The sequence below is a fragment of the Sinocyclocheilus rhinocerous genome, unplaced genomic scaffold (genome assembly GCF_001515625.1).
Source record: "Sinocyclocheilus rhinocerous isolate Xijiao unplaced genomic scaffold, SAMN03320098_v1.1 scaffold1154, whole genome shotgun sequence".
In the NCBI taxonomy this organism is placed as follows: domain Eukaryota; kingdom Metazoa; phylum Chordata; class Actinopteri; order Cypriniformes; family Cyprinidae; genus Sinocyclocheilus; species Sinocyclocheilus rhinocerous.
Window position 1 is genome coordinate 45,133 of NW_015627356.1, and position 13,201 is coordinate 58,333.

The 13,201-nt window shown below is 37.3% G+C and overlaps 1 pseudogene; it reads right to left on the reverse strand.

Annotated features, from left to right (window-relative positions):
- Window positions 1–9,776: 9,776 nt before the first annotated feature.
- Window positions 9,777–13,201, reverse strand: part of LOC107727333 (CMP-N-acetylneuraminate-beta-galactosamide-alpha-2,3-sialyltransferase 1-like) — a 17,280-nt pseudogene continuing 13,855 nt past the window's right edge.

Genomic DNA, 13,201 nt, shown 5'->3' on the forward strand with positions numbered 1-13,201 from the left:
ACACACATATATATATGATATATATATATATATATATATATATATATCACGGGCGCGCGGCCGAGAGAGCGCTTCTGTGCATCATTCAGCGTGATTCCACCTATCTATCCCACCTTCACTTACTGCAATTGATAACAAATTGTGATTGGATGGTAATTTTGTCCTACGACAAGCTTAGTTACGTTTGATTAGGCTGTTCTCGCGTGACAGAACACTTCTGCTACTTGCTCTGATCACCCAGTTGTAAAGAAATTTGGAAATACGGGACAAAACATGATTTTTTCTAAATAAGTCGGGACACTAAAAATAGAGCTTAAATACGGGACTGTCCCAGGAAAAACGGGACGTCTGGTCACCCTACTTTTAGCCCATCTGTTAAAAATCTTAAAACAATGGTTTTAGAAAACAATTTCAGATTTATCAGTGTATACAAGAACATAAATACATCATATAATGTGAACTTTACACATTAGCCTTCAATTGCTTGCAGTTCTGCAGTTCTAGCTGTAGCTGTAATGTCTGAGCCGTGCAAGAGGCTATAACAAAACTGACAAGTGTGATTTGCTTGCAATAAAAATGCCAATAAATTAAATTGACTTTTGTTTGTATTTGAAAAGCTTTTTGAAAAATTATTTTTGTTTTCTTTTATGTAGGGGGACCCTGCTACATCCTTTCCAACCATACAACTGATGGATAATGACTGGAAAATGGCAATCATTGAAAGATGGCTCAGTGCGGTGAAAGTAATTAGAATAGACATGTGCCAGTGCATCAGCCTTGATGAAGCCTTCAAAACAGCCTTCTGTATGTATTTTGCTTTCAACTTTGCATGTCCACCACACCTGAAAAACACACTGACTTTCCTTCAGAGGCGCATTGTCAACATTGTGGAAGAGGGAGACAAGCCACTGCCAGTAACTTTACTCCGGATGATTAACCTTTTGTATTAGATCCTCATGCCTCAACTGTACCATTGCCCAAAGTGCACTCGAAGGACATTCACTCTTGTGAAGTTAATCCAGTGTTTCCCAAACATTGATTTATTTGTGGAGGCCCACCACAATATCAACACTGATGATAGATTTTCCAAAATGCTTTGACTTTTGTTTTTATATGAATGTATCTTTGAAGGGCACCGATTGTCTTCAGAAAAGTTTTTATGTCATTTTCATCTTTCCTATAATGACTGATAAAGTAGCGTCCACGAGCGCAGGCTGTTTTGATTACAGCCGTTACCGGGGAAACCGCTATTTCTGCCGCTCCTAAAGTGCCTCCTGCTTGGCAAAGAATGAATTTGCATTTTCAATAAGCCCGTCTGCTATTTTATATTTACATCATTTACATATATATTTCCCCTGGGGGAAGTACCGCCACACATAGAGAGTAAGACTGTGGGGAACACTGTAATCCAACATGTTGAGGCATGATGTGTTGTACATGCACATGAACCAAATTTTAGTAGCCTATCACCTGTGGTATTGTCACGTATCCGGTCCATGAACTTCCGTCTGCTAGCCATCAGAGGTCACCCTTTCCATTTCATTGACTCTCGCACTACACACTGTTGCATATCACCCCGGACTACATATCCCATTATCCATTGCACTGATGACACACACAGTTGATTGCACACAGCACTGATTGCACACAGCTGTAATCAATCACACATCCCCTATTTAACACTCACTCTGATCCCTTCCCTCTGCCGAGTATTGTTTAGCGAATATCATTGTTCAGCTGATAGCTACCTTACGGAGCCTGCTTAGCTTTCCTAGCCCTAGCGGAGTCTTGCTTTGTCTGTTTTCCTATGTTCTGATCTTTGCCTGTGTACCTGGATTTATCCCTCTTGTCTCGCCCTGTTGGATTCCGTTTGCCGTCGACTGACCCTCGCTAGTTTACCGGATTGCCCTTGCCTTGTCTTCTCCATACCAGTTTGCCATTGTCTGACCCATGCCTGTTTCTGACCACGCCTGTGAATAAAGCTTGCACATGGATCCGCACGTCTCAGGTCTTGTCAGCCCCGTAACAGGTATAGATGAGTGCCAATCAGCCTTTTTGCGATTCCATTCTTTTAGAAAACGTGTACAGGAAGCACAGATGCTTTGTTTTTTAGGTGGAAAATATCGATCTCATCTTAAGCACATTCACTTAGCTCTGCTGGTTCGTCATTCACATTTGAAACAGTTTGGTATGGACGTCATATTAAAACCATTGATAGATGACCTAAAACAACTTTCAACTGAAGGCTACACTGTAAGGCTGATGATACACGGGGCAACTTTTTGAGCAATGTTGCCAGGAAACGTTGGTTAATGTTGCGGTCAACAGGCAACCAGGTGAGACACAGAACCCACGACTGATCTAAAGTATCCATATTGAAATTTGTTACCTATTCTCGATAGGAAAGAGCCCAAGAAACATTGCTCAAAAAAATTTGCCCAGCAAAATTGCTCAAAAAGTTGCCCCGTGTATCATCAGCCTAAGTGTCTGTGGAACAGAACACAAAGTTTATGCTGCTTTAGCAACGTTTTCTGCTGACAATCTGTCATCGCATATGATTGGTGGCTTCCGCATCTGTTTTAACTCAGGTTGAATTTGTCGTTACTGTATGGCAACACATTCATTTTTGAAATTAATCAAAAATTCCAGGAAGATAATTTTGTTCTGAGAACGACTGAAGTTGGAACAGAACAGAAGTTGGAACAGAACAGAAGTTGGAACAGCAGCTACGCTAATTATGTCTCTATTTGTTTCTCTGTTTTTGCCACGGGAGGTCAACTAGGATTTACACAAGCTTCAGTCTGGATCCAGAACACCTGAGAAGAGATGATGCCAACCCCTCAGAGGACCTCAGATGATGCCAACCCTGAAACAACATACAGAACTACCACATTTTGCTATAAGTTTGATTGCATCATATAATAATTGCTGTTAATAGTGTTCATCGTCTGTTTTATTATGTCTTAAATTGATTTTTCCGTACATTTCTGCCATATGTACATTAATTGACAGTCACCACTGATAAGCTACCACTAAATATTGTAGAAACTTAATTTGCTGTAAAGTTGCTTTGCAATGATTTGTATCGTGAAAAGCGCTGTACAAATAAACTTGACTTGACTTGACTTGAAGTCCATGAATATCATCTCCAGTGTGTCCAGCATAACAAAGAAAATATTGCTTTGTATGGCATAAATGGCAAAAGTTAATTTGATATAGTAGATTATTTTGAGGTGACCCCAGACATAATGCATGATATGCTGGAGGGAGTTTTTCCACTGACTTTGAAGCATGTTATTTGCGAAACTCATAATCAAAAGCATATAACTATAATTGAGCTAAATGAAGAGCTTCAAAAATTCTCTTTTTGTCAGAATGACAAGGCCAATAATCCTGTGCTTTTGTCTGAACGACGACTTCAACCCATAGGAACAGCTACTCAGAAATGGTGTCTAACGCAGTTCGTAGATCGGGGAAGGAGGAGGCGGGAACCGGCGAACATTTAAACAAAACTTTAATAATCAAATAAACACAAAACGAAAGTAAAAGCAGCAGCCCCACACAAATGGAACATAATAAAACAACAACAGGAGAACTAGCTTGTGATGTGATTGACCGGGTTCGAGTCCGGCTCTTGCCGAGCTCGCTCTTCTCACTTTTTCCATCACATATCACATTAGAATTTATTTTCAATAAAAATTAAGAAAATGTTCTACAAGTGGAAGTAAAGTGCCTAACGAGTGTTTAATAATGATACAATTATTTATAATTGTAATAAATATACTCATTTACACTTTTGTAGTATTATTGCATCCCGATAATGTACAACAATACTGAGGTGCAAATAGTATGTATCTGCCAGTATAAAGTATAAATGGCATCTAATTATTATTTACACTTATTGCAAAGAACTGCTACTTTTACATGGTAAATAGAATAGGCCTAGAGTCGTGGCCAAAAGTATTGGCAGTGACATAAATTTTGTGTTTTGCTAAATTTGCAGCTTAAGCTGTTGTGGTGTTCATTCACATTGTTTCTAGATTATGTTACTGCCAATACTTGTAGAAACAATGTGAATGAACACCACAACAACTTAAGTAGCAAATTTAGCAAAAAACAAAATTTGTGTCACTGCCAATACTTTTGGCCACTACTGTATATCACTATTTTCACTATAGTGTAAATAGCATCTAGAGCTATTTGCACTTAGCCTACTGTAGATAGGATCTATCGCTAAGAAAGTATGCTAATTCCACTCAGTGTAAATAGCCGCTGACATATTTTTCTTACCCTATTGGCAGGTCATTTGTAAAATAAGAAAAATGCACTTAAATTATTATTATTATTATTATTTTATTAATTTTTTTGCCTGTGGGATTCCATGAAAATGAATAGCCTATTAGTTCAATAACCTACCGTTCTGCCAGTTTTCACCTGTGATATTATAACAGTGATAAGAATTAAACTTGTATTGACTCTGAAGTATGCAGACGTCTTTTTGGCAGGAGCTGTTGCCATGGTGAATCGTAATATCGGAGCTCCATTGATCATGGCTTTTCTTAGTCATGGTGCACGCGCTAAACTCAGAGTCAGCCTACTCAGAGTCGATTGAACTAACTAAATTCAGCTGTTCTGAAACCGAAAACTCAAGTTTCCCATCTCAGTGTAAGTCAACTCAGAGTTCAAGTTTTAACTCAGAGTTGGTTGAACCTCCCTATTGAAACGGATTCGAGACCGGTGGGGCGCCATCTTCTGGCGAGATGCGGGAATTCATTCGGCGCGTGACTCTCACAGTGCATTATGGGTATTCTCTAGCCATTGAGCGTGCACCAGTTGTACACTCATTTTTTTCGTTTCATTGTGGGATTGAATGAGTGCACTCGAGAATGTCCACTATGGTTTCGGACACCAATAAAAATGGCTGTCCCCTCAAATAGTGCCCTATTTAAGGGTATAGGGGGCGATTTTGGACATAGCCCAGGTCTCTGCAGGAAAGTAATGGAAGTTACCAGATCGGGGTGTTTTTAGACCATGTTTCCTGATTGGCTGACATAGTGACGGTAGGTTTAGGGGTAGGGTTAGGTAAGGGGGATCATTTTGATTGCATGATTGAGAAACACCCTGCAGTTTGAAAACACCCACAAATTCAGAAATGCACACTTTTGCTCTGCAGAGACCTCAATCTCGTTCCCACGGCTCTCAGCCCCGCCCCACTCGTCACAGTGCCTTTTTAGATTGTTGTCATTTATAATAGGCTATCGTGTTCCTCCTGGCAGCAGATATTGGCACGTACGGTTTTTATGTAAAGAGATTGCCATGCAGACATTGTCATGGCAGCTAAAATGAGGAAAGATAAACAAGCATAACTAGAATTACTTGTACATGCATTCCTTTCAGAGATGAAAGAAGTATTTGGAAATGTTTTAACACCTAAATGTCACTATCTTATACATTATCCCAGGTTAATGTTAATGTATGGTCCTCATCGTTCTCATTGGTGTATGAGATTCGAAAGAAAACATCAGTATTTTAAGAACCTGACTTATAACTGTTGAAGTTTTGTAAACATAACAATGACACTGAGCAATCGTCTCCAGTTCAAACAATGCTATGAACGTTCACCAGTCAGTATCTTGGGTAATTCTGAAAAGGTGCCTGGCAGAAGTATCTGCACACCTTTATTGTCTCTACCCACTGATCTTCAGCAGGGGCGTAGCAGCCGCTAGGGACGGGGGGACATGTCCCCAGTGGCGGTTCTAGACCACAGTAACTGGGGGGGGGGGACGGCAGGGGCCACTTGCACTTTTAGGGGGCACACTTTTAAAATGAATTTTAACCTACTTTCAGTATTATTCATTCAGTCATTTTTTACCATGTCATATATTACGGGGGGTGGCCACGTCATGCTCGTAACAAAAATGCGAGTTTAATCAAAACACAAAATTACAAAATCCAGTTGGTTCTTATATCCTATGATATTGCACTTGTAATTCCTTTAACTCGTGTTTCCTTAAACGTAAATAAAAAATAAATGACAGCAGGACGGTAAGAAAACTGTTTCTTCCTTATTTCCCTGCCCGCACCTATTCAACCTCGTCTAACAGCACGTGCGTGGCCGTTAAAGAAACAGAACCGAAATTATACATCAGAAACATAAGAAATAATATTGAAACATATGCATAGGAAATATCAAAATTGCCTCTCAAAGAAAGTTACAGAAGTTATACTTTAGGTCATTACTTGCAAATCAACACTCTAAGCAAACAGTTATATAACAGTTATAATATCCAAATTATTGACATATTAAATTGGTTCTTACATTGATCTATAGGCTAATGGGCGATGGGCAAAGTAGCCTAATAGTGTAATCTATTAACTATGCATAAAAACACGTCTTTTTACTCAAAGCTGCAGTCCGTAACTTTTTTTGGTTAAAAATTATCCGAAATCAATATTTGAGCAAGTACATAACCAGCCAGTGTTCAAAACTATCGCCTTACTTTAGCCCGATTCACAACGGTTATCTTATAATAATGTTTTCTAATTTGAGGTTTCAAAAAGGCGGGGCATAGAGGAGAAACAATAATGTACAGTATGTGGAAAATAATGTGTTTTTTTAACTTTAAACCGCATAAACACATTTCATTACACCAAATACACCAAATACTGTTCTTTTTAGCAGCATCATATGACCCCTTTAAAGGAATAGTTCAACCAGAAATTACAATTCTGTCATCATTTACTCACCCTCAAGTTGTTCCGAACTTTATGACTTTCTTTCTTTTGTTGAACATAAAAGAAGATATTTGGAAGAATGTGGCTACCCAAAGAATAGCTGGTCCCCACTGACTTCAATAGTATGGGGGAAAATGCTATGGAAGTCAATGGAGATTCTTTAAAAAAAGAAATTCATAGAGGTTTGAAACAACTTGAGGGTGAGTAAAAGACAGAATTCTCATTTTTTTTAAACTATTAAGTTAAGAAAAGAAAATAAGAATTAAGAAAATAAGAATTAAAAAAGCAAATTTGAAAAAAGCAAAATTTGATTTTTAAAGGCTGTTAACACAGAATGCATTTCTGCTTTGAAAAACGTGAGACATGGGCAGTGGAATTGGTGGGATAAAAACAAGGTCTCGAAAGGTTTTTTTAAAAAGTTGAACTTATTTTACCTTGCTGCATTTTTAGAATGTTGTGTCCTGCATGAGATGCTGCAAAAGCCGTGAGATGTGAGCGCAATGGTTATGTAATGTTAATAAGTGTAGAATTGCCCTGTCTGCTTGATCTTGTGCATTATTCGTTGTGCAAAGAGTGAGCGATTTTGAGGCAGGTGAATATTGACCTATTGTGAATCCTGTTGCCGAGCCCCGCCTTGATATGATGATTGACAGGTTGGCGGCTCGGAATGCATTTTCAAATCCACATTGACTTAAACTACATTCATCACGGGTTATTTAATGAAAATGTAATTTAAACGTCTTAAGTGTAAGTGTCAATGCATTTAAGTAAACCAAAAGACGTTTAAATCACCATTTTGCTAGACCTTTTGTTCAGAATGCATTTTGAAATTCACACTGCATTATGCTACAATTATCACGTGGTATTATGATGAAAATGCAATCCCAAGTGTCCTACCCGTAAGTCTAAATGTATTTAGAAAAAACAGCATTTAAATTATAATTTTGCTACAGTTTTTGCTTGTACATGTTCAACATATCTAATCAATTTGGGGAACATCTTCATTTTAATTTTGCAACTTATAAAGCGTTAAAATATGTATTTAATTTACATATTTAAACTAGTGTAGGAAATGGCAAATGTAAATTATATAATGGAATTTTCATTTTCATTTTGCACTAAACGTTGCACATATGAATGGGAAAATGTAAATTTAAATACAGAAATACATTGCAATTTTATATATTGCATTGCCATTTTGCATAGCCTATTACATTTCAAAACGAATATTGCTACCCATATGCTTCCATACCCACCAGACTGGCAGATGAATGTTCAGATCCATTGTTCATTTGGAAGCTTATCAAGAAGATTTTTATAACGCTAAATCTTTACCTTTTTGTCAGGTCAAGGTTAATTTTTATGCTCCATTTTAAACAAAGACTGAACGTGAAGGATTTGTTTTTTTTTTTCACTAATTGAGAATTTGTTTCTATGAATCAACCGTAACCAACTTTTATGATAACCCATTGCACTCAGTGAGTCACTAAGGTATTTGTACTTGACTAACTGAGGCCCAGGTCAGGAAGCAGACAGACTGGCTAAACCGACCGTCTGCTAACCACCTCAAGTCACAGAAGTCAGGTAATTCTCAGCACATAGAGACTCTTTCACCTAGATGTAATACTATAGAGACTGTGTCTGTTCCCCAAACTAGCAAATACAAAAAACGTCCAAAACAATTTAAGGATAACAATTTAATTGATGTTCAATAAATAAAAAACAGATATAATACAGATAAACAAATGATAAAGCTTGGCTTAATGAATATTAGATCCCTTTTGGAACGTTGGGAGGCATGACAACGGAGTTGGATCCAAATGCGGGCTTTATTCAGAAGAGTGGTCAAAACAAGTAGGGGCAAACAACAGCAATCATGTACAATCCAGGATGAGAATAATCCAATAAACAGGCGAAGGTCAGGGCAGGCACCAAACAATCAGAAAACAAGGAAACAGTCCAGGGATCAAAAACCCCAAAGACAAGACAAGGCAAGTAAACACGGAAAAACACAGGAACTCGAAAACGCTACAGGCTAGCAATACTCAGCGATGTGTGTGTGGATGAGTGCAAACTTTATAGTGTGAGATTGATAAGGTAACGAGACACAGGTGAAGGCAATCAGTGATGATGCGTCCGGCAAAGGATTATGGGAAATGTAGTCTGTGAGAGTGTGACAAGAGTGGTTGGTGGACTGCCCTCTGGTGGAGCTCATGGGCACTCCAGCTGGTGATCGTGACACCTTTCTATGTATTTTTTTCTATTTTTTGTAAATTATATGATCAGGATCATAACTTAGATATGCTCTGTTTGACAGAAACCTGGCTAAAACCAAATGATTACATTATTTTAAATGAGTCTACCTCCCTAGATTACTATTATAAACATGAGCCACATCCAAAAGTTAAAGGGGGAGGTGTTGCTACAACTTATAGTAACATTTTCAGTATTTCTCAGAGAGTCTGGTTTCAAGTATAATTCGTTTGAAGTAATAGTACTTCATATAACATTATCCAGAGAAACAAGTGTTAATGATAAATCCCCTGTGAAGTTTGTACTGGCTACTGCATACAGGCCACCAGGGCACCATACAGACTTTATCAAAGTGCTGATTTTCTATCTGAGTTGGTGCTGGCTGCAGATGAAGTCTTAATTGTTGGTGATTTTAATATCCATGTTGATAATGAAAAAGATGCATTGGGATCAGCATTTATAGACATTCTGCACTCTACTGGGGTCAGACAACACGTGTCAGGACCTACTCATTGTCGTAATCATACTATTTGGTTACCAACATTCTTCAAAATATTTAATTTTGTGTTCAACAGAAGAAAGAAATTCTTACAAGTTTGAAACAAGATGAGGGTGAGTAAATGATGAAAGAGTTTCATGTTTTGGTAAACTATCCCTTTAAAAGTTTTCATAGGCAGTTAAACAGTTAAAAAATGGAGGCAAATGCATTGTTCGATTAAGATGATGGAACAACTTTTTTTTTTTTTTAATGAACAAAAGCCTTGAATGACAAATGTCAATACTTCTAGTTATCTCCCTCTGTACACCTGAATTTTGTTTTCCAAGTACAGTTGCATCATGGTGTCGAATTCAAAGCTGCCACTATGAGCACCAGTACGAATGTTATGTGAGGTTTTCTCAAAGTAGTGGTACCAGTTTCCATATTGGTCTGCACCAAACCCAAACGTAGAGACCTGGACAAAAAAGAAGGCAAAAATGTCTATACAATAATGTGTAAATAAAAACGAGACTGGAGGGGAGCGGGATTTACCTGATCACAGACGTGCAGGGCAAATATAATAGCGAGAAATCCAGTGGATGGATATTTGGCACATTTCAGCAACCAAGTCTCATGGACTTACTTAATGAAAGCTGGATGTAGAATCATCACCTATGATAACGACACACATTAATCATCATTATGTACAATGACTAAAGGATGTTTTTGGAGCATAATACTGTAATTTTATACCCAATCTAACTGTTAGTAAAATTAATGAATAATAATTTAGCCATAAATAAAATGATCCACATGATGACCTTTCACCTGACTTATTATTAAATTATTATTATTTTAGAACGACGTGAAGAGAGCTTGCTCAGCTGTTGTTTATATTGCTGTGTGTAGCCTGTGGAAGTAACGTTATTTTTTATGATTGATTTATAAAGGCTACTACGAACACTTTTTCCCCCCATTTTTATCAAAGAATAAGGCAGGAAATATATTTGATAGTTTCTATACTAAATGATATGTCAGTACTGCGTACTTCACGTTTCATCAGTAAAAACGTTTCTTCTTTTAATTCAGCTCAGCATATAGCCGGATGCTTTTGTCCACATTAGGGATTTCCTGCACATCATAATTATTACTTCTAGTCCGTTTTGGACTTTCTGCACAAGAGCGCCCTCCGGCTTTGAGTATGAATGAAACATACACTGCATAAGTGTTCAGCACTCCTGATGTTCATGTCTCCTCATTTTGGATACGAATAAAACGTCAGGTCATGCATAGACTATCAATACTGTCTCTTTGAATTTAAATCTGATTTAAATCTAGAAACCTCTACTTGAACACACCAGTCTGTATAAAGTGCAGGGGACGAAATTACATTTGATTAAAATCAAATATTTATTAAATATTAAAAATTTGGCTAATGTAGTTCTAAACACAGCAATATAAACAAAGGTGCCTGTTCTCTTTCGTTCTTGTTGTTTGATTGGGAAAAGTTTAAAGCACGTTGAGGGGGTCTTATAATAATAATAATATAATTCAGTTTCTAATTCCAGAGTAATTAAGAGTTGCAAAGAAAAAAATTCTTTAACTTTTAAACTTAAAATGGTCTTTTCTGTTCCGTGTTTCTGACTGCGTCACGGCATTTGCTGCTGTATCAATACAGAAGCATTCGTTTCGATACACGTATCAGCAAGGAGCTGAAAGATTATGTGTACTTCAATTCAGATGCATTTACATTGTGACTGTGCCTCAGATGCAATCAACTGAAACTCTGTTTACAAAAGTGTGACCCAAATGGCCCATATAATTAGCCCATTAGGTCAACATCAGGTCAATGTATCATGGGCTCTTCATGGGAGAGGTCCTATCAGGTCATCATGAGGTTACACTATCATTTGCTCTCCATGGGGTGTTATTGTATTGTTTGTAGCACATTTGTTACCAGGTATAAAGGTCTGGGGCCTGTAACATGATGGTAGTTGAACAAATTCAGAGTTACAGGATTAGTTTCGAGTTGACAATACCAAACCACTCCAATCCGGCTTGGTTGGTACCATGATGCCTGATCATCAGCTTTCTTTGTCAACTCTGGCTTTGATCCTGAGTTTGTGGAGTGCGTGCACATGAATGTGTGACATCAGTGATGAACAGCCAATTACATGCCTTGCAACACAGAGATGTGTGATTCACTTCTCGCGAGAGACCCAGCGAGATTCAAAACTCTTTCGCTAAAGGTTAAGAGATTGAAGAATATGAGGAATTTAAATGCATTTACACTGAAGAAAGTACTTGTCCATGAAAGTGGACAAATAAATTATCTTGCTCTATCAGTGCAAGTGAAACTTGTGAAGTTAGTTTAAATAGTTGATAATAGCGATAGAGACTCGAATATGTAAGATCACATGTAGTCATTTTTAAAGCATTATCTATTGATTCTACAGCTTATTTATATTACATATGGCCTCTATATAACCTTTATAATAATTGTTAAACAAAAATTGCTTGTGTGTTATGGATTAATAATAATATTAATCATAAAATAATTATATAAATCATATAAAAATCATTCTAAGCAATTATCATTAAAGCCAGACAATTTTGTTGTTAATATATATTTTTTTTTTTTTACTAAATAGTGACCTTGAATTTGGAGGAAGAGAAACTGGGGGAGTGATTTTTTGTGTCAGACATGTGTCACTTTGCTCACATCTGATTGGTCCAATTTCAGTTTGAGATCTCTTACCCAGAACATAACCTGCCCTGGAGCAGGTTAGCTGTGGAGTGTAAGTTACTATGGCAATGAATGCCGCTAAAAGACGTGGCTTTCATGGTACTTAAAACCCAGGATTGGTGCAAACTAAACTGAAACTTACCTGGCTAGCCAGCTAATCCGGCTTCATGGTACAGGCCCCTGGTCTCTCAAAACCCAAACGATTGCTCAGCCAAATACAGCAAAATCTAACAGAGCACAGCCCTATTTAAAGCCGTGTTCCATGTGCCCCTTTTATACTTTGAGCACCTGCCCCTCCAAAGGTCTCTGCATGGCCCTGCTAATTGTAGTTAATTTTTATATAACTACAGTGATTTCACTAAGCTTGCCGTAGCATATTTACAACCTTTTACCATTCAAATTACAAACATTTTAAATGCTTCATATTTGAAACAACACAATAAATTCATTAAACATCTTACCTTCAGGGATTTAATACAAGTTATCCAAACTTTGAGACATTATTTATGATTATTTTTAAGATCATTATTTTCAGGAATTCAAATTCTTGGGTTTTAACTTCCGAACAATCTTTAAAAAAAAATCTTAAGAAATTATTTTGGGAACACATCATATTCTTAGCTTTATTCTTAAAGGAATAGTTCAATCAGAAATTAAAATTCTGTCATCATTTACTCACCCTCAAGTTGTTCCGAACCTTATGACTTTCTTTCTTTTGTTGAACATAAAAGAAGATATTTGGAAGAATGTGGGTAACCAAACAATAGCTGGTCCCCACTGACTTCAATAGTATGGGGGAAAATGCTATTGAAGTCAATGGAGTCAAGAAACTTTTTGGTTACTCACATTCTTCAAAAAAGAAATTCATAGAGGTCTGAAACAAATTGAGGGCGAGTAGGAATTCTCATTTTTGTTTGAACTATTAAGTTAGAAAATAAGAATAATAAAAAAAGCAGTTTACACAATGCATTTTTGGGGGGGGGGGGGGG